The sequence below is a fragment of the Cylas formicarius genome, unplaced genomic scaffold (assembly GCF_029955315.1).
Source record: "Cylas formicarius isolate icCylForm1 unplaced genomic scaffold, icCylForm1.1 PGA_scaffold_6__28_contigs__length_40554024, whole genome shotgun sequence".
Lineage (NCBI taxonomy): Eukaryota > Metazoa > Arthropoda > Insecta > Coleoptera > Brentidae > Cylas > Cylas formicarius.
In genome coordinates, this window is record NW_026844347.1 from 15,089,362 (window position 1) to 15,110,347 (window position 20,986).

Sequence of the window (20,986 nt, forward strand, 5' to 3'; positions counted from 1 at the left end):
AGTTCAGAACATATCGGGAAACATTTTTGTTGATTATTATGCCTACTCCATGTCGGTGTTGAGGGTCGGAGCTACCTGAGTAATATATTAGATGTTGATCTTTCAACTGACATTCTCCACTTCCCGGCCAACGCGTTTCGCTTACACCTAGGATATTGATGTTCATTCTTTGCATTTCCTGGACAATATTATGTGCTTTTCCGGGTTCATACATGCTAGTGACATTCCATGTTCCAATCTTGTATGTTTGTTTACTAGTCATTTGACAGGGTTTTCGCATGTTGACGACCTGAGAGGCCCTGTTTCCCCTCCTGCCGGATCTTGACTTCCGAATATCATGATCAGTAAGGTCTTTGGTAATGTGACAGTTATTATGTCTAAAGATACATACATTCAAAAATCAAACGAAATTCTGATGGATCGGACCTATTACGAGCGTCTCAGATGTGATCCTACATCTACTTACCAACAAAAAGCTAACAAACTTGTCAAATCATTAAAAGATCAAAAACAATTAACAAATGAGGTAGCCAAAACTTTAAATATATATAATCAAACTTGTCCTAAATTTTATGGCTTACCCAAAATACATAAACCCCAATTGTCCTTAAGACCGATAATTTCATCAATTAATGCTCCGAACAGTAAACTGGCTTCATTGTTGACTCAGGTTTTAACCAAAGCATATAATAAGAATAATGATTATTTCACAGGTGATTCATTTGAGTTTTCTTCATTTATCAATGACAAACAATTACCTAATAAGTATGTTCTTGTGAGCTTGGATGTCGTCTCTTTATTTAGTAATATTCCATATAATTTGGTAGAAAAAAGTATAAAAAAACATTGGAACAGAATTAGAAACCACACTGATTTGTCACAAATTAGTTTCCTAAAGATACTTCAGTTTGTATTTGATACAACGTATTTTAGATTTAACAATGAATTTTACAAACAAAAATTAGGTACACCGATGGGTGCCATCATTTCTCCAATATTAGCTCAATACGTTATGGATGACCTACTTGAGGTGTGCGTAGATAAGCTGTCGTTTCAGTTACCATTTCTGAAAAAATATGTGGATGATATAATTACTTCCATACCTGAAAGTTGCGTGAGGGAAACTCTCACAGTGTTTAACAGCTATGATGCACACATACAATTTACAGTAGAGGAGGAAATTGATAAAAGCGTACCATTTCTGGACACTAAAGTGATCCGGAACAACGATAACAAAATTATATTAGATTGGTACATAAAACCGACCAGTTCGGGGAGATATATGAATTTCCACTCTTACCATACAACGAAAACAAAAATAAATTTGGTCATAGCATTAAAGACACGAATAGAGAGGATTTCTCACCCATCACTAAGACAAAAAAATCTTAATAAGCTTTACGACATGCTGATTAACAACTCATACCCAAGTAGGTTAACTAAAAAATTGTTATATAGCACGACCCCACTAAGAGCTCCAAACCCGCGGAACACGGTCGTCCACTCAGATAGCCCAGAAATGGACGATCTGAGATGTTTTTATTTTTCATTGCCATACATTAAAGAATTAACGACCACACTCACAAAAATTCTGAGAGCACAAACAAATATTAAGATAGCATATAAACAAACAAAAACATTGGGGAGTGTCTTTAGCAAACTAAAAGATAAGGATGAGGTACAAAAGAATTCAGAAGTAATTTATAGCATCCCCTGTAATCAGTGTGATCAGGTATACATAGGACAGACATCGCGAGTACTTAAGGATAGAATTACGTCACACAAGAGTGATTGCAGACTCAATAAGAACACCTGTTCATTAGCAACACACTCTAACCAAATGGATCACGATGTTAACTTTGTTGAAACAAAAATTCTCCATAAAGAAAGCAACTACAACAAAAGAGCAATTTTGGAAATGGTGGAGATCTTCTTGGAACCGAAATCGGTCAATAAAAGATCTGACATTGATGGCCTCAGTGTGATCTACTCTAATGTCTTAACTTTACAACCAACCGTCAATCGAATTGCGTTTGCTGATAATAGTGTCGTCACAATGTAATTATAATTTAGAAAAATAGTCCCAAGCCTCTATACATTAGGTGCCTTGTAAACAAAAAGGAGGTAACAAAAGGAAAAAAAGAAGGGAAAAAAAACTGGACGGCTGGCGGTAGTCATATTAATAAAACCTTTCCATCATTTGCGTTTTGCGTTTGAAGTAAAATTCGTTTAAATAAAATGTAACAACAATTTCGTCTAGATGGCTGCCCTCGGTTATAATAATTAACGGTCGTATTTGATTCTTTCTGTTATCCGGATGAGTTTGGTGTTGGCCTATAATGGCACTGTAGCAGTAAGTACTTTAACTAGAAGACTTTAGTATTAAATAACTAAGAGCCGCTTTCATATTGTAGCCCCTGAAGAAGAAAATAAACATTTTCGAAAGCTTGGTGTAGCACAAAAGCCTTTTATTTGAGCCCTCATCAGGACCGATACCCCAATTAACTAAAATTTGTTGTTCAACTAGCCGGTCACGACTACCGTTTTGTGTATTTTACAGGAATGGGGTTTTTCCAATCAATAAAAGCTCGATATGGAAACGAAGCAGTTTCACTACTCAAACAATGGGCCAGGCTCGGCAGCAAACTATCATCGTTTGGAAACAGGAAGATATTCTTACTCAAATGCAGACAGACAGGGATCATACCGAGACACATTACAGACGGGACCAGAAATTTGGGCATGCTTTTGGATTTGACCGATGGACATATGGGGGACCGCATTCGGGATTTCAATACCAGGTTGAATAACAAATTAATTAATTTAGAAATATCACTCACTATTTCAACTATCAATCGTATAGAAAAATCACTGAAACAAGTAAGAGAGAAAGTTTTGACATTGATTCCGGGGGATGTTGTTGACGAATTTGGTAAAAGACAACAAGGGTCATGTGATAAAAAATTCAAAACCATCAAAAAAAAGAACATAAACAAATTTCAAAACTTGAAGTCGCAACAGCATCACTTAACAATCAAAACACAAGATAATTGGGTTAAGAATATTTCAGAGGTTGAGGTCCCGGATGATGTCTTGAGGTTTCTCTCTTTAGGTTCGAAATTTTCCGTGCCACCAAGATGCAATGAAATCTCAGTCAAACGTTTAATTGCTGATGTAGAAACTATAATTAAAGTTGTACCAGAGAACGCAAAAAATACTGTAAGAGCTAAGTTTACTAATGTATTGACTAATTTTTTAAAACAACCGGCAAAGCGTAGCTATATAGACATTTTGTTAAAAAAGACAAAAAAATTTTTTAAGGATCACGCTGAGTTGGTCGTTTCTAGGGCCGATAAAGGGAATGTGACAGTTATTATGTCTAAAGATACATACATTCAAAAATCAAACGAAATTCTGATGGATCGGACCTATTACGAGCGTCTCAGATGTGATCCTACATCTACTTACCAACAAAAGCTAACAAACTTGTCAAATCATTAAAAGATCAAAAACAATTAACAAATGAGGTAGCCAAAACTTTAAATATATATAATCAAACTTGTCCTAAATTTTATGGCTTACCCAAAATACATAAACCCCAATTGTCCTTAAGACCGATAATTTCATCAATTAATGCTCCGAACAGTAAACTGGCTTCATTGTTGACTCAGGTTTTAACCAAAGCATATAATAAGAATAATGATTATTTCACAGGTGATTCATTTGAGTTTTCTTCATTTATCAATGACAAACAATTACCTAATAAGTATGTTCTTGTGAGCTTGGATGTCGTCTCTTTATTTAGTAATATTCCATATAATTTGGTAGAAAAAAGTATAAAAAAACATTGGAACAGAATTAGAAACCACACTGATTTGTCACAAATTAGTTTCCTAAAGATACTTCAGTTTGTATTTGATACAACGTATTTTAGATTTAACAATGAATTTTACAAACAAAAATTAGGTACACCGATGGGTGCCATCATTTCTCCAATATTAGCTCAATACGTTATGGATGACCTACTTGAGGTGTGCGTAGATAAGCTGTCGTTTCAGTTACCATTTCTGAAAAAATATGTGGATGATATAATTACTTCCATACCTGAAAGTTGCGTGAGGGAAACTCTCACAGTGTTTAACAGCTATGATGCACACATACAATTTACAGTAGAGGAGGAAATTGATAAAAGCGTACCATTTCTGGACACTAAAGTGATCCGGAACAACGATAACAAAATTATATTAGATTGGTACATAAAACCGACCAGTTCGGGGAGATATATGAATTTCCACTCTTACCATACAACGAAAACAAAAATAAATTTGGTCATAGCATTAAAGACACGAATAGAGAGGATTTCTCACCCATCACTAAGACAAAAAAATCTTAATAAACTTTACGACATGCTGATTAACAACTCATACCCAAGTAGGTTAACTAAAAAATTGTTATATAGCACGACCCCACTAAGAGCTCCAAACCCGCGGAACACGGTCGTCCACTCAGATAGCCCAGAAATGGACGATCTGAGATGTTTTTATTTTTCATTGCCATACATTAAAGAATTAACGACCACACTCACAAAAATTCTGAGAGCACAAACAAATATTAAGATAGCATATAAACAAACAAAAACATTGGGGAGTGTCTTTAGCAAACTAAAAGATAAGGATGAGGTACAAAAGAATTCAGAAGTAATTTATAGCATCCCCTGTAATCAGTGTGATCAGGTATACATAGGACAGACATCGCGAGTACTTAAGGATAGAATTACGTCACACAAGAGTGATTGCAGACTCAATAAGAACACCTGTTCATTAGCAACACACTCTAACCAAATGGATCACGATGTTAACTTTGTTGAAACAAAAATTCTCCATAAAGAAAGCAACTACAACAAAAGAGCAATTTTGGAAATGGTGGAGATCTTCTTGGAACCGAAATCGGTCAATAAAAGATCTGACATTGATGGCCTCAGTGTGATCTACTCTAATGTCTTAACTTTACAACCAACCGTCAATCGAATTGCGTTTGCTGATAATAGTGTCGTCACAATGTAATTATAATTTAGAAAAATAGTCCCAAGCCTCTATACATTAGGTGCCTTGTAAACAAAAAGGAGGTAACAAAAGGAAAAAAATAAGGGAAAAAAAACTGGACGGCTGGCGGTAGTCATATTAATAAAACCTTTCCATCATTTGCGTTTTGCGTTTGAAGTAAAATTCGTTTAAATAAAATGTAACAACAATTTCGTCTAGATGGCTGCCCTCGGTTATAATAATTAACGGTCGTATTTGATTCTTTCTGTTATCCGGATGAGTTTGGTGTTGGCCTATAATGGCACTGTAGCAGTAAGTACTTTAACTAGAAGACTTTAGTATTAAATAACTAAGAGCCGCTTTCATATTGTAGCCCCTGAAGAAGAAAATAAACATTTTCGAAAGCTTGGTGTAGCACAAAAGCCTTTTATTTGAGCCCTCATCAGGACCGATACCCCAATTAACTAAAATTTGTTATATATATATATATATATATATATATATATATATATATATATATATATATATATATATATATATATATATATATATATATATATATAATGACAAGACTTCTGGAGGTACAAAAGTATGTTTTGGTAGATTTACCACACAGGGTGAATAGAAGCAGAAGGAGGATCTGATTGCGATGATTAATTCTGAATAACTCCAGACCATCATCGACGCGCTGTCAAAATTGTGTTTGTGAAGGAAAGGACAAAATTGGTTCAGAGATTGAAAAACTAAAATCACAAATTCAGTCCCTATATCCAACTGCAATAAATAGAGCAGCAGCAGTAAATATTCTTCAAAAGTATGTTCCTATCTTATTGGCACTGGATCTACTGCAATATTTGTGGTTCAAAACCTAGAAAAATGAACTTATTCGAAACCAGTTTAAAAATACTCGAGTAACCCCGCGCTTTGAATTTGGAATGTATCTTACATATTTCTTATCCTTTGAAAACAGGAACTTGGTAGGTCAGGAAAAAGAAGTGAAGGAATAGAAAAAAATTCAAGAACAATTGAGACAGGAAATCGGACTTCTGGTGGAAGTTCCAAAACAAGGGTTCGGGACGACAAATGACGACAGCACCACCCGGAAGTTTTTCTTTAATCCTCTGGATTCAGAATAGATCCTGAGATGTTTCACAAGTATGCTGTAGAGACTGCCACAATATTTAGACTGGTACCATTGCATAAGATCTTAGTGCATGCTTCTTAAATTATTATATCTTTCATAGTCTCCATTGGCAAATTTTAAGAGGAGGCGCAAAAATCTCTTCATAGAGAAGCGAAACCATTTAGGAAACATCATACACGGAAAATCAGCAGTCTGACTGCTATGAAAGATTTAATGCATACGTTGTTGACAACACCGGTCAACACGATTTTGGGGTCTGAGTCCTACATGTTAAATTTTAGTTTCGTTTACACTAAAAACGAGTTTGCTTTTCTAGAAACTAGAGCAATTTTTCAGTTCTTCTGCAAAAATCACTAAATTTTACGTTTTTTTACAGTTTTACTTTAAGTTATAGTAAGATACTTTTTTTTTAATTCAGTGAATGTTATATTCAAAATTTGAAATAAACAATGGGATATAAATGTAAAACAACCATAACCCTCTAAAAATGACTATTTTACGTTTTTCATTTATATTCGTAAGTAATAAAAATGTAATCTCCCATCATATTCTCGTTGTACTGCCCTTGATAACGCCGTTCAAAGTCCATCACATCTTCGTTTAAATGAGAATGTCGCATATGAAGTTTATAAGACATTCTACACTCCATAATTTTAAGGCTTGAAGCATGTTCTCAATTAATTGTTTATTATTGTCAGCTCCACGATTTCTGAAGAATCCATCAACTCCTGCTTCAAAACTTTTCCATGCTCATTGTTCACAAGTACTAAGAACTTTGGTGAAGTCATAATTTTTCATTATTTGTTTTATTTGTGGTCCAACGAAAACTCCCCATTTAACTTTAGCTTAAGATAACTTTAGATAATTTAATGTAATAAATGTAATGGTGACATCAGTAGTACATTTTGAAGCTGTACGATTGGTTCCGACTTTACGTTATGTTTTCCAGTATCAAATTCAACTCGATTAGGCCATATACGCTGTTAATAATGCACTGAATCTGCTCTGCTATCCCACATGCAAAGATGACAAGCGTATTTTAAAATCCACTAGTATTCTACAAATTTCAATTTTTCTAGTATTATTATCACGCTGTCATAGCTTTCTTTCAACAATACAGAATGTCTTGTGAAGCAGAACTGATTTTGAACTGTTTGGAGAACTATCGATAAAAAACCGTCAGTCAGATCCTACGAAGGGTATTACAATTGTCTCAAACAATTCTTTTATGAAAAAACTTGAAAAACTTTTAGGGTGCTCTCTTTGGTCGGTTATTTTTACGTCATCTTCGAGCAAGTTCCAATGCTTTAGTCCGTGAACCCAGAATTTCCATTTTACTCTTGGATAGGTTCAAGTCTCGGACTAAACTTTGGGATTTCGTTATGAATTCACTACTATTGGTGTAGTTTAGTAATGTACGGGATTCTTTTGAACTTTGTGAAGCTTGAATTGCAGAGCTATCGGAACGTGATAACACAGGAAAATTTTCAACATGTAGTGTGGGACCTGACCTTGAAGGAAGATCAGGGTAATTTTTTTTAAGCATTCCACAAGATAGACGCTTAGTTGGCTTAACCACACAAAAATGACAGTCATGGACGTCAAGATTCCCTTTAATGCCTTTGAACCACAAACTTCCTACGTTGGTTTTCTATACCAAGCTAGAAATAACGTAATTAAGGCCAATGTGATTTAAATTTGGTCGACATTTTTAAAAATGATAAATTTCAGTCTGAGTAATACACAAATATAGTTGTTACAGCTGAGATAGACCAGACCAGACTACTTACAAGAGTAACACAGTTTATTTTCAGACCAAAGCGCCTGCCATTTTTGGCTTATCAAATAAATTAAAGTATATTTATCGACGTAAATCAGACAAAAGCAAACTTGAACTAAAAATGGATGATTTTTTCCAGAAGAAGTAAGAAGTCTGCTTCAAGTGGAACCGAACGTGTCCATTACAAGTGCTGCAGAAAGTGCCTTAACATTTTGATCCTCCATCATTTTAGTTAGGTGGTCTGGTACAGGGTGTTCTTAAGAAATGACACATCCAGTTCCTTAATTTTCATGTCGATTTTTTTTTTAAACCACAAGTTTGACATTTCACGTATTTTCTAAACATTCTGTATTAATTCCGCAAGAGCTTTGAAAAAGCTTATATCCGTAAGAATAACTTTCATGAAATATAATTTTTCCTACAAAAAAGGCCAAAAATTTAAAATATAATATAAAATATAAAAATAATTTGGTTGAAATACATTCTTCACATATTGTGAAACCATACTGCACGCATTAAATTACGCAAAAAGCGTCTTAATATTTTGATAATAAATGTACTGAAGCTAAATCCAAAATCTGTAGAATATATCTAACCCTCCCTTCGAGTCATTATGAAATAGCTACGAGATATCAACTAATTGTGTCAAAGTTTTTGGATTATCTATAGTTGATAATAAAACATTGAGAACCTCTTTATCGTCCGTTTTAGTTTTTGGCCGCTCTGTCCGGTATTTGTAAATGTTTAAGCTAAGAAAATTAAAAAAATAACAAATTCGAATGTTTCTCACATAATGGCGATTATGGGCTACCATTCTTTTAATGTGACATGCCGACGACTGCTCACCAAGTGTACCAATTGGTTGAGATCATTAAATATCTCGTTCATAAATTAAATTCTAGTTTATTAAATGTTAATTTTTTTCGTTTTTTGTCCTTCCTACAAAAACGGTTGAATTTGGGTACAGGGTATGTATGTAGATAAACTGAGAAACCATAAATCGACGAGTACAAGGCAAAACGATGTAACCGACATTTTTATAATCTGCACTTGTGACACAAGTACCAGTTTTGCATTGCGTGACAAACAGTGAACAGTGAAATTTAGTTAATAACAGTTAGACAAAAGGTAAGTTATAAGTTAATTTCTTAAGTATAGGAATTAAAGTATAATTTATTCTTTTAAATAAAAACCTTAATAATTATGAAAATCTCGTTTAATTTTGTATCGGTTATGCCAAATTAAAAGTGTGAATTTCCATTCAGGCATAAGCTACAGTTTACATTGTAAATTTGAATCCTCATTTAATTCCTTTACTTTGTAGTGCTGCGTAGTTTCTATAATAAAACTATTTATAAGGAAATGTACACAATTATTACTATGAAATGTTTATAGAATGTGTTTTCGATTTATTCAAGTGTTTTAAATTTGGAGCTCTGAAGATACTTTGCTTGTTATAGGACCAACAGGTACTTGACGCACATTCTCCAGAACAATCCTTCACTCTTTTTAAAGTGTCGAATCGCTATACAAGTATTGAAGAATTTCCAAAATTTCCAGATGAAACTTCTTCTCTAAATCAGACTGAGTAATATGCAAGCAATTCTGCTAAAGAAGACCGGTCTTCCAAAAAAGACTTTTTAGCACTACTTGATCCTTTTAACAAATATACCTAACAACTCCTCCAACGACATGGATTACTTCGTTCCAAGTTTCGAAAACGGCACACTGATTGCCAACCCAATTTTGCCGTTGCCTAAATTTTCTGCTACTTAGCATCCGAGTCCGAATCTTTTGCTTTCGGAAGTGAATCTTCCACCTGTATAAATTTATCTGGGACTTTAATTGGAGGCGACGAAGCAAAAATTCGAGACAAAAAATATAAGGAAAAAAGAAGAATGAATAAGCCCAGTGGAAAGGCTTATAAAGATTATCGTGGGGAAATCAAGTTAGAAAAAAGATAAAGCCAATTCCTTGCTTAGGGGAAGGGCGTAACAATAGAAGTAAAACCTTTGCTGAACAAGAAAGAAAAGTCCATGTTGAAAGTTTTTAATTTTTAGGCAGCTACAAGATCTTCTTCAGTGAAAGGAGAGGAACGTCAAAACCAAATTTTAAACGGGTGTTGACCCATGAATATTACGTTTTAAGAAAGAATAAAAAAGAGCAAGTTTGCCGGCAGTTTTTACTATGTACATATTTTTAAATGAACAGAAAGTCACAGAGCATAATCCAGAGAAACTTATAGCAACTTTTGAAATGCAAAAAGTAGAAAAAGAAATGATATTTTCTTAAGATATCATTACGGAGGAGATGAAGTAAAGGCCAAAAAAAAAAAACCTGAAATAAAAGCAGGATATTCATCACAAATTCCAATAAGCAAGAAAAAGTTCGAAAACTTAAAAGCAATATGCACCATCAATACTATTCCTCTTGAATATCACAGTCAGGACCTAACCTTAAAAACTATTACTGATATTGAAGATGTTTAAAACTTTCCAAACTACGCAGATTTTACCAATGCTGTTTTAGTTACTTTGGTTCTATTTTATTACTGTTCCTGATGTGTTGTCTCTTGGTACGAATCAGTTGAGTTAATCAGGTTTAGCGTGCTTTTAGAAAAATATTCCAAAAAGCAAATATTTTACCAAAGGTTTCTAGTTCTAGTAAATATTTATAGTTGGTAATTCAGTTTCTACATGGTTCCTATTTTTAGTAATAAATAACTGTCAGCTCACATTTAACCTAAGAATTTAATCACTTACTTTTAAGTTCTTAAAAATAAATAATTTTAAGTATTTGTGTTCATATAATTTAATAAGTTCATGGGTCATAAATAAAAAAAACGTATAAAAAAACATTAGCTTTTACATTAGTCCTAACATTAAAATCCAGTTTCGATTTTATTTGTTGGTTGGAAATTTACTACAGTTTTTGTAAATCTTTTCATAAACCATAATAAACAACAATTTTTAGTGTATGGTTTAAGCACAACCGATCGTAAGCGCTAAAGCAAAATAGACTTAAACGCCATATAACAAAAATTCCTATGCACCAAATTTTATTATATGACGAAGAAAATGTTTTCTTTATATAGTTAATCACATAATCATCAAAACAGGTAAGAAAAAACCTGCTACGCAGAAAACTTCGGATTTTCTATTCTCCTCAGCAATTGACTCACTAGCGCTTACGTCGTTTTGCCCCGTACTCATCGAAATGTGGCAACGTAACCTATGTCACAATTGGATGCAGTCTAATTGGAAACCCCCGACACAAATTTTCATAAATGTGGGTCTAATAATTTCTGAGATGTATGGCCTGTATATTTGAAAAAAATAATGCGTTACGAAATAGCTACGAGATATCAACTTAATAAATAAGCCGAGCTGGAATCAAAACGCGGAGGTACTTGAAGCGATTATCATAATTCAAATTCCACTCTGCGTTTCTTGGGTAACCTTTAGTTTGGACTTCGTAATCGACCATAAAAATCCACACGAAAATGCCAATGACCATATAAATTGTTCAATTGCCACACACCTACGAGCGAGCCATTTGTTATTATAATCGCCATTAAGCGTCCCCGGTTCGAGATTTTTGCACATTTCGCCATTCGACGCGGTTTGTTGACCCCCCTCGTTAACGAAACGGAAAAATTTAAAATAAACGAAGTCGGTGGCTCCGCGAAAAAACACCGCGCTGAAAAAAAAAGAAAGTGCAAAATTAAAAGGAACCACGATGCGTTTTACCGCTAAAAGACGATCGATCCGGTTCGAGTTTTTATTATTACCTGTCAACCGCTTCTTCGACGATTTGTCGAAAATGTTTAACGCTAGGTTTTTGGTAGAAACCTGAAAAAGTGGACGTCATTACTACTTACTTTCTTACCTCTCCATCTCAGGGTCGTGAAAAAGAAACGCATTAATTAATTAAATTCGTAATTTAATAGTGAGGTAAGACAATGCCCAGGCTAGCTCATTAACAACCGAGAAAAATTAATAAAGTAGAAAAGGAAAAATATATATATATACTAAACCAAAGCCAGGTTGGAAGGCGGTAAAGGGCACCTCGGTCAGTCCCGGAAGGTGGTAGGTAGGCGCCACGTGATTCGAAAAAGGTAGACTTATCAACCCGAGGTTCCAACCCGTAAAGGAAATAAACAAGTGAATCACGAACAATAATTTATTTCCTTCAACCTGGTGGTAGGTGTGAGTGTCAAATCTCACCTTCAAGTTTTGGCGGTGCAAAAGAATGTAAGACACTATAATTTAAGGCTATAAGTTCCGCAAACCGTTCTTGAAGAGAACAGGCCACTTAAGCTACCCAAACCTCAAGATGTCCCGAACGTTACACAGCTGTCTGTCACTATCCCGGGAACCAAGCCAAGATGGAATGGTGGCTCAATGAGACAGCCGCAGGTGGGCAGTCTCAGTTAACCCAGCAAAGTCCGTCCGGAAAGCCGGCTGCTCGATAGGGGAAACTCCACAACTAAACATGTACCCAAGAGACAGCATACACTGCACGACACCAAGTCTGGTCTGGTATTCCGGTGAAAGAAGAAACCACGTGGGAGGTTTGCGGGAAACGGAGCAACAATACGTACAATACTAATTAGAAAAAAAAACCCTAAAATAAAATCGGCATAAATTGAGGAACACTGATTAGGTAGCGAAATGGTTCCAAAAGGTAACTTACCTCGATTCGAGGGTTTTCTGGAAATATGGGGCAATGACAATTCTTTTCAAAATCCCTCGTTGAGGAAGATTCCCATTCCAAACTCCAAATAGATCCAAAAGTATGGGAAATCATAAATTAGTGACCAATTCACATATCCCCCTCTTATTGGGGTAGCACTACCGGCTCAAAAAGAAATCGGTCACACAAAAGAAAATCTGCCACAACCCCAAGCTTCAAAAGCTAGCGTACAAAATGCCGGACGATTCAGACAACCAGTTTTATTAAAAGGCTAAACGGGCACAAAAAATTAGAGGGAAAACGCCACTCTTGCCAACCTAGTCGACGGTACGCCGCCAGTAGAAAGAACAACCGAACTATATCTGTGGTGATGGCCGTATGGCCCGTGCCAAAGAATCGAGGTTGCGTCAACGAGATCGAATTACCCGAACGCTATCCATGGTGGCGACCGGACGGCCAGTCACAGAAAATCGAGGAAGAATAGGTTAAGAAACAAAACAATGTTTACTAGGCTCGCCAAGGAATACCGAAGCAATGAAAAGCAAATGTGGTCCCTAGTCTCATAGGGTGACAGATGGTAATGGTTATGACTCCTTCTAATGCGCAACTAATACTCTGTTTTTTGCATTAGTATCTCTCAGTAAACCGGTGTCACTTAAGAGAAAACCAAGCGAACAAGGGGCCACGCACACAGCCGTTGCAGCATAAAATATTTATGGTTCGGCAACACAATCGGCCGGGGAGTACAAGTCCGAAACTAAAGGAACCGAGTCTACAAAAGAACGTGTGTTCAAATTGCAAAATCGATATGAACCTAATAAACAAGAATTTTAATTGTTAAGAAGCACTCGCCAAACAGCAAAAGGTGAAGGAAATGGACAGTACAATTAATTCTACAAGGTACTAATAAAATAAACCCGTTACTTCGCAAATGTGCCAGCACTCTCACTTTAAAAATGCTAAATTTTACCATTGAAATATGAAACCGTCACACTCCCCCGTTCCTCCGTCAGAGGTGAACACCGATCGACACATGGACTTCCACCAGAACAGCAAAATAGCGTACAACTTGCCGAAACGCCCGAAGAAAAAAAAACTTAAATATTAGTAAAAGAGCAGCAATATCACCCGAAAACTCGGTAAAGCACGAAGGAAAAAAAACAAGAACTTACAACTAGTGAAACAGCAGTATCGCGCGCACTCTTGTTGCGCTCGACACTACCTAGTGGAGCCTGCGCATCCACTAATACCAACTGAATAATTTTGACAGGTTAATCCCTAACCCACTACTGTCGCACATCAGACATTACCACATCTAAGGCGGGCCACTTGAATACCAGTAGCCGAGACCTCCCATAAATTGATTGGCTCGCCGAAGCTACCATTCGGGCCAATCTCGAGCCCCCCAATACTAAGCTCCACGCCAAAGACATCCATCGCACTCACCAACACATACTTGCGAGACGCAGCAGTGAAACCGCACGACACCCATTGGGCCAGAGAGCCGTATAAGAAGCCGAAAAAAAAAAATAAATTAAAAGAGGTTAGCTATACCCAAGTGATCCCCAACAACAGCGCAACGACGAATCCACCGGAAGCAGAAGGGAAAACCTCCAGACTAGAGTGGTAACACTAGGCCGTCGGTAATCTATATACCGCGATGTTAAGTCGACCTAGTAGGCTAAAATTGCACAGGTCACTACAGCGGTAAACAAGTCTCGTGTATTAGCCCTCACAACAGCCCACAGGATTACACCTCCACCACCAAGCGAAACCGACGCACGCGGCCGCGCAAGATCAACCTGGCATAACAAGACCAAAGACACTAATCGGGAAAGAAAAGGTGAGAGCTCGCAGGAGCCCTACCTTGTTGGTGATAACTCTCCAACACTCTCAATATGATTTAGTATATAAAAAAAGCTTACCAAATCTGTCAAAAGAATAACAGACTGGTGAGGCATCGATGTACGGCCTTCAAACAGCAACTGAAAAGTTTAGAGACAGAAAATTCATAAACTTCAGTGCTTATTAATAAGTAAGTAACCCACCTCTAACCCACGAAAACAACTGTCTGAAGAATAGATTGTAAATCCAAACCAGTTGTTCACCAAAACTAAATCAATCGTCATCAGAAGCAAAATAAGTAGGTTTTAAATCTTTAACATGCCAAACACCCGACGACCTACCCTGACTATTCGTCAACTCATACGTCCAACCTCCTATTCTACGCTTAACCGTGAAGGGGCCTATAAATTTTGGACAAAGTTTAGCATTGAGGTTTTTCGACGCGTCGGAGAGAATTTTATTTTTCCTCCAAACCTGATCTCCGACCTGATAGTGAACTGGTCTCCTACGCAAATTGTATATTTTACGGGATCGGTCCGCCATTCTAGCTATACGGGCTTTGACATCTTCAAAAAGTTTTCTATAACCTATTACGCGTGCTTTCATCTCGGTCTGTACTTCAACTCGATCATCATTACCATTGTTAAACATATAACGATACTCGGTACCATCTCCGACATACTCTCGTCCAAAATTGACAAAGTATGGGGTATAACCTGTGGTTTCACTTCGAGAAGTTCTTATAGCGCATCCAATTGCAGCAAGATTTTTGTCCCATTCTTTGTGATTCTCTCCCAAATAGATGGAAACCATGGTTTTCACAATCTTGTTGTACCGCTCAACAGGGTCCGCCTGCGCGTGGTAATATGCGGTATACGAGATTTTCACATGATATCTGGAACACAAGGCTTTAAATTCCTTGCTTCTCATTTGTTTGCCATTGTCGCAAATGAGGAACTGAGGCACTCCATACACCAGAAATATTTGCTCTTCCACGAAACGACACAGGGCGCTTGAAGTAGCGCTCCGTAATGGACACAGAGCAACGAACTTGCTGAAGTAATCGCATACTGTAAGGAGGTAGGAGTAACCCTTCTTGCTTCTAGGATATGGTCCCATAAAGTCAAGGCTTATCATTTGCCATGGGCGGTTTATCTCAGGTCGTGTACCCATATGACCTGCTGAGGCCTTTTGCTCCGGCTTGTGTTGGGCACAAATGCGACAACTACGAACATACTTCCTTACATCTGCTCTCATCTTCGGCCAAAAATATTTATTATGAATTTTCCAATAAGTCTTATAAGTTCCAACATGACCGGAAACGGGTTCGTCATGATACTTCCTAAGGATTTTATTTCGGTGATCCTTGGGTACTACAATCTTCCAATAGTCAGACTGCGCAGTAAGTTCTGGAATCGGACACTTTACATATTTATATACAATATTATTCTCCACACGCCATTGAGGAAATTGCTCCGGTCGACTCTCAATATTACTTATCATCTTCCTATACCACGCATCAGTAGTACTGCCAAAATCAAGGACTTGCTCAGGACTCGTACTAACAACTTCCACGTTGATCGGGACACTTCTCGAAAGAAAATCCGGAACGACATTATCTTTCCCTTTTCGGTGTACGATGTCAAAATCATAGGGTTGCAAACGAAGAGCCCATCTGGCCAATCTTCCGGTTGGGTCTTTCAGGTTATTAAGCCAAATGAGTGAAGCATGGTCCGTGACAATAGTAAAATGGCTCCCTTCAAGATAATTGCGCAGTTTTTCGACAGCCCAAATGACACCTAAACACTCACGCTCAGTAGTGGAATAATTACGCTCCTGTTTTGTCAACGAACGTGACAAGAAACAGATTACCTTTTCTCCGTCGCCCGATTCTTGGGTCAGAACAGCGCCAAGTCCATAAGCAGAAGCGTCGGTCTGAAGGACAAAGGGTTTCGAGAAATCTGGACACGTTAATATAGGAGCTGAGGCAAGTGCATTTTTAATATGATTAAAGGCAGCCTCGCAATTGCTATCCCAGACGAAAGAGGCATTCTTGTGGGTCAATTTGGTTAACGGCGCGATCAGGGTGGAAAAATCTGGCACAAATCTTCGGTACCAACCAGCCATACCTAGAAATCTCCTAATCTCTGTAATGTTCTTGGGCGGAGGAACCGTCATTATGGCTTCAACTTTTCTGACATCTACATGAAGACCTTTAGAGTCAACTACAAATCCTAAATAATTAAGGAAGGGCATACAAAACTTACACTTCCCAGGGCTTAATGTTAAACCTGCTTTCATTAGGCGATCAAATACCTTACCCAAAATGATTAAATGCGTTTCAAAGTCGGGAGAAATTATTATAATATCGTCCAGATACACCAAAACATACTGTTCTAAATCTGAGCCGAGGACGGCATCGATAAGTCTCTGCCAAGTTGCCGGTGCGTTAGTAAGCCCGAACGGCATTCGCTTGAACTGAAAAAGTCCCCGTTGTGGTACTGTAAATGCGGTATACTCTCGACACTCCTTCTTCACTCCCACTTGCCAAAATGCCGACTTAATGTCCATGGAACTTAAATATCTGGCTCCACGCAGCCTGTCCAAAATTGATGAAACGTATGGTAAAGGGTATGCGTCTTTCTTAGTAACCTTATTAAGTGCCCTGTAGTCTACACAAAATCGATAGGCGTTGTCCTCTTTGGGCACAAGAAGTACTGGTGAAGACCAAGCGCTCTTAGAAGGCTCGATGACGTCCATTTCAAGCATTTTCTTAACTTCTTCATCAAGGATCTTCTGCTTGAAGGGTGAAACGGGATAATATCGCTGTTTAATGGGCTTAACGTTCTCCTCTAAGACAATCTCATGAGTCGCCACTGTAGTATACCCCAAACCTTTGCTCATTCTTTCAAATTTTTCATCCACTAAAGAGTTCAACCTTTCTCGTTGGTCCTCAGTCAAAGTGCTCTCGTCCGTAATACCACAAACCTCCACCATAGGGTATTCTCCAAAACGCCACTCGTTCCTTTTCAAATTCGGTACTACATCCATGGAAATCCAAAAATCGGTTCCCAAAATTAAGTTATTTGATAGCTCCGGTACCACTAAAACATCTATAATAGACACCCTCCCCATCAGGGACATTGGCGTCTTTACGGATCCAATACTCCGACAAATATTTCCGTTCGCAACAGAGCACAACGTTTTCCGAGAGGTATCCAACTTCAAACCTAAATGCATCAATGTCATATAACCTGACTTCCCAACTAAAGTGGCACTACTCCCAGAGTCTAACAAACCCAGAATGGGATGTCCCAAAACGGTAACCTCTATATGCGGTCTCTGATCCTGATTTGAATGGGATATTACGTAATCAATCAATGCTCGCTTTTGAAGAAAAGCAGAAGTGTGTACATTATCGGTCGTCGAAACATTCACAGGGGACACTAACCGACCACTTAATTCCCCTGAGTCTCGTTTTTTGAGCACTCTGGACAGTTTCTAATAGTATAACCTGGCTGCTTGCATCGAAAACAAAGTAAGCGACGTGATTGAGGACAACTGGATAGTCTGTGACCCGTCTGGCCGCAATTCCAACACTCAATTGGTCTCCTTGGGAAATCACAGCGAGGCTGCGCTCTAGGACTTTGGACTGCCGTCTCCACCGCTCTGGCCTGAACAGGACGGTTTGCAGTTTGCCGACGATACGCCAAATGAGGTTCCTGCACTAGACGAGGATGCGCAGGTGGGGGACAGTATTGTTGTGCGCGCCAGTGTATCTCCTCGGCAGCTCTTCCCCTTTCCAAAAGACTCTCGATGGTGGCGATTTCTTGAAAGCTCAAGGCTACCTGTAAGTGTGGTAATAGATTTCTTCTAATAATGTTAACTTGCTCGCTCTCGGACGGTTTGCTAGAAGACAATTTCATAAAAAGATTTTGCATCCTTGTAACATATAATAGCAATCGTTCATCTTGACCCTGAGTACGTCTCTTAATATCGTCCAACAAATCTTCGTCGTAGTTCAGAGGCAGAAATGCATCGCGGAGCTTTTGTCTTAAATCGGGCCAGTCAAGGAACGACCGCCTTCGGGGCGTATACCAATCTCGTGCATCTCCTCTCAAGATTTCGTAAGCTGAATGGAACAACTGATCTTCAGTCACTCCTCTTGACTCCGCCAAATGCTCTATATCTTCAATAAATGAAGTGACACTGCCACTACCATTAAAGAAAACGTTCCATTTGTGTATTGGTACGAATGATCCTGAGGATCGAGGCACATCTCTCTCATTAGACAAGCCTGCATGAGACGGTGCACCAATGTGACTCACTGGGTTTGTAATTAACGATATGCTGCCATTTGGCCTAGAAGTACTGTTTCCTCCGGATTGAGAGCACGTTTGGATCATTGGTACCGCGCTTGAGTCAGGATTAGTCGCAAATGATACTCGACGAGTACTAGAAGTTGCCTCCTCAGTCATAAAAGGAATCGGACAAATTGTAAATGCGGCCAACCGATCGGCCAACTGGGTACAGGCTCGACGGTTGATTGTTTGAGCTAAATTCTGCAATTCAAATTCCGTTATTCGCCTCCTTGCATCTCCAAACGAGTTCCCTGTAAGGTTGGAATCTACATCATTATTGAGCGATCGTGATAATCCAGAGTCTACCGGCCTCTCCAAAGTAGGATTATGATCAGGTGCTGCACCTCCCAGATCTATCAAATTACCCACAGGAGCATCCATTCTCTCCGGATGAATAAATTCATTTTGTGTGCACATTGCTCCAACACTAGTCTGGCAAAGGCTGGCGATGTGATTCGCGTCCTGCAAGGCGTCAAAACACCCACTCAATAAAAACATCAGGTTTTGTTTCTTTGATTTCAAGTCCTGACCCTCAGCTACCACTCTTTGACTCTCTGCTTTTGACATGCATTAGCCTGCTGTAAATTTTCTTAAATTCATTCTCTCTATTCTCCGCATCAAACTCTTGAATAAGGCCCACCAATTCATCCAACTTAGATGCACATATGCCCAATTCAGAAGATGGCTCAAAATGGATGTTAATATCCTCCCGAATGTTCCGCTGAAATGCTTCCCGCAACTGAGCTCTCTTTTCATCCACTGTAGACCCCACATCACAACCTCTAGCAGCTAACTCCCACGTCAATTCATCACTCCTAAGCCGATTAATCTCCATTTAAAATTTAAATAATTAAATTCCCCACCCCTTCCTGGTATAAGGAAAATAGAAAAAGAAAAACGGGAGAACGATAGCGCAATAGAAGCAACCAAATAATGGACCAACACAATACCACCCGCACACAACTCGCGATGCACTAGGCCACCTGTGGCTGATCAAAGAAGCCGCAAATTGAAAATAATAATAATAGTAATAATCAAATAAGATCCGTGAAAAATAAACTGAAAACGTGGCAAAGTATACAGAACTATCGGTAATTACTTCCAAAAGCTTTTAAATAAATTTCCAAATCACAGAAGAGGTCGGAGGATTGCAATCACACTGCTCCCTCAATTTTGAAGTCACCGTTATAACCACCAGCCAAGTACTAGAATTTTGTGAAATTTGACACCTCCAAAAAAAAATTCTTAACAATAATAGTTTTCCAATGCAAACATAAATACAACTTTACCGATATTGAATATACAAAAAAAAATTCCGCAGTGCTCCGATTTGAAAAAAATAGCAACAGTTATACTCCACAAGTAAAGGGATATATACCAAAAAATGTATCCACCTGGTATGGATATCGTTCAAACATCACACAATCAAAAATTAATAAATAACAATATATCGCAACTGTATATGTAGAACACTAATTAATTAAACCGCAAAAATGAAATGCATTGCATAGGAAAACAGCAATATATACAAACTTGTTATAAAAGAACCACCGAAACTTGAAGAGAATCAAATATTTTGAACACTCAGAAAAAATATTCAGTTGGGCGCCAGTTTCTTACCTCTCCATCTCAGGGTCGTGAAAAAGAAACGCATTAATTAATTAAATTCGTAATTTAATAGTGAGGTAAGACAATGCCTAGGCTAGCTCATTAACAACCGAGAAAAATTAATAAAGTAGAAAAGAAAAAAAAAATATATATATATATATATATATATATATATATATATATATATATATATATATATATATATATATATATATATATATATATATATATATATATATATATATATATATATATATATATATTCTAAACCAAAGCCAGGTTGGAAGGCGGTGAAGGGCACCTCGGTCAGTCCCGGAAGGTGGTAGGTAGGCGCCACGTGATTCGAAAAAGGTAGACTTATCAACCCGAGGTTCCAACCCGTAAAGGAAATAAACAAGTGAATCACGAACAATAATTTATTTCCTTCAACCTGGTGGTAGGTGTGAGTGTCAAATCTCACCTTCAAGTTTTGGCGGTGCAAAAGAATGTAAGACACTATAATTTAAGGCTA

At 37.6% G+C, this 20,986-nt stretch overlaps 1 protein-coding gene across 2 annotated transcripts in view; it reads right to left on the minus strand.

Annotated features, from left to right (window-relative positions):
• The window catches only part of LOC132703019 (cytochrome P450 306a1), a 246,945-nt gene that overhangs the window by 166,892 nt on the left and 59,067 nt on the right, over nt 1-20,986 (minus strand). The gene's annotated exons all lie outside the window — the stretch shown is intronic.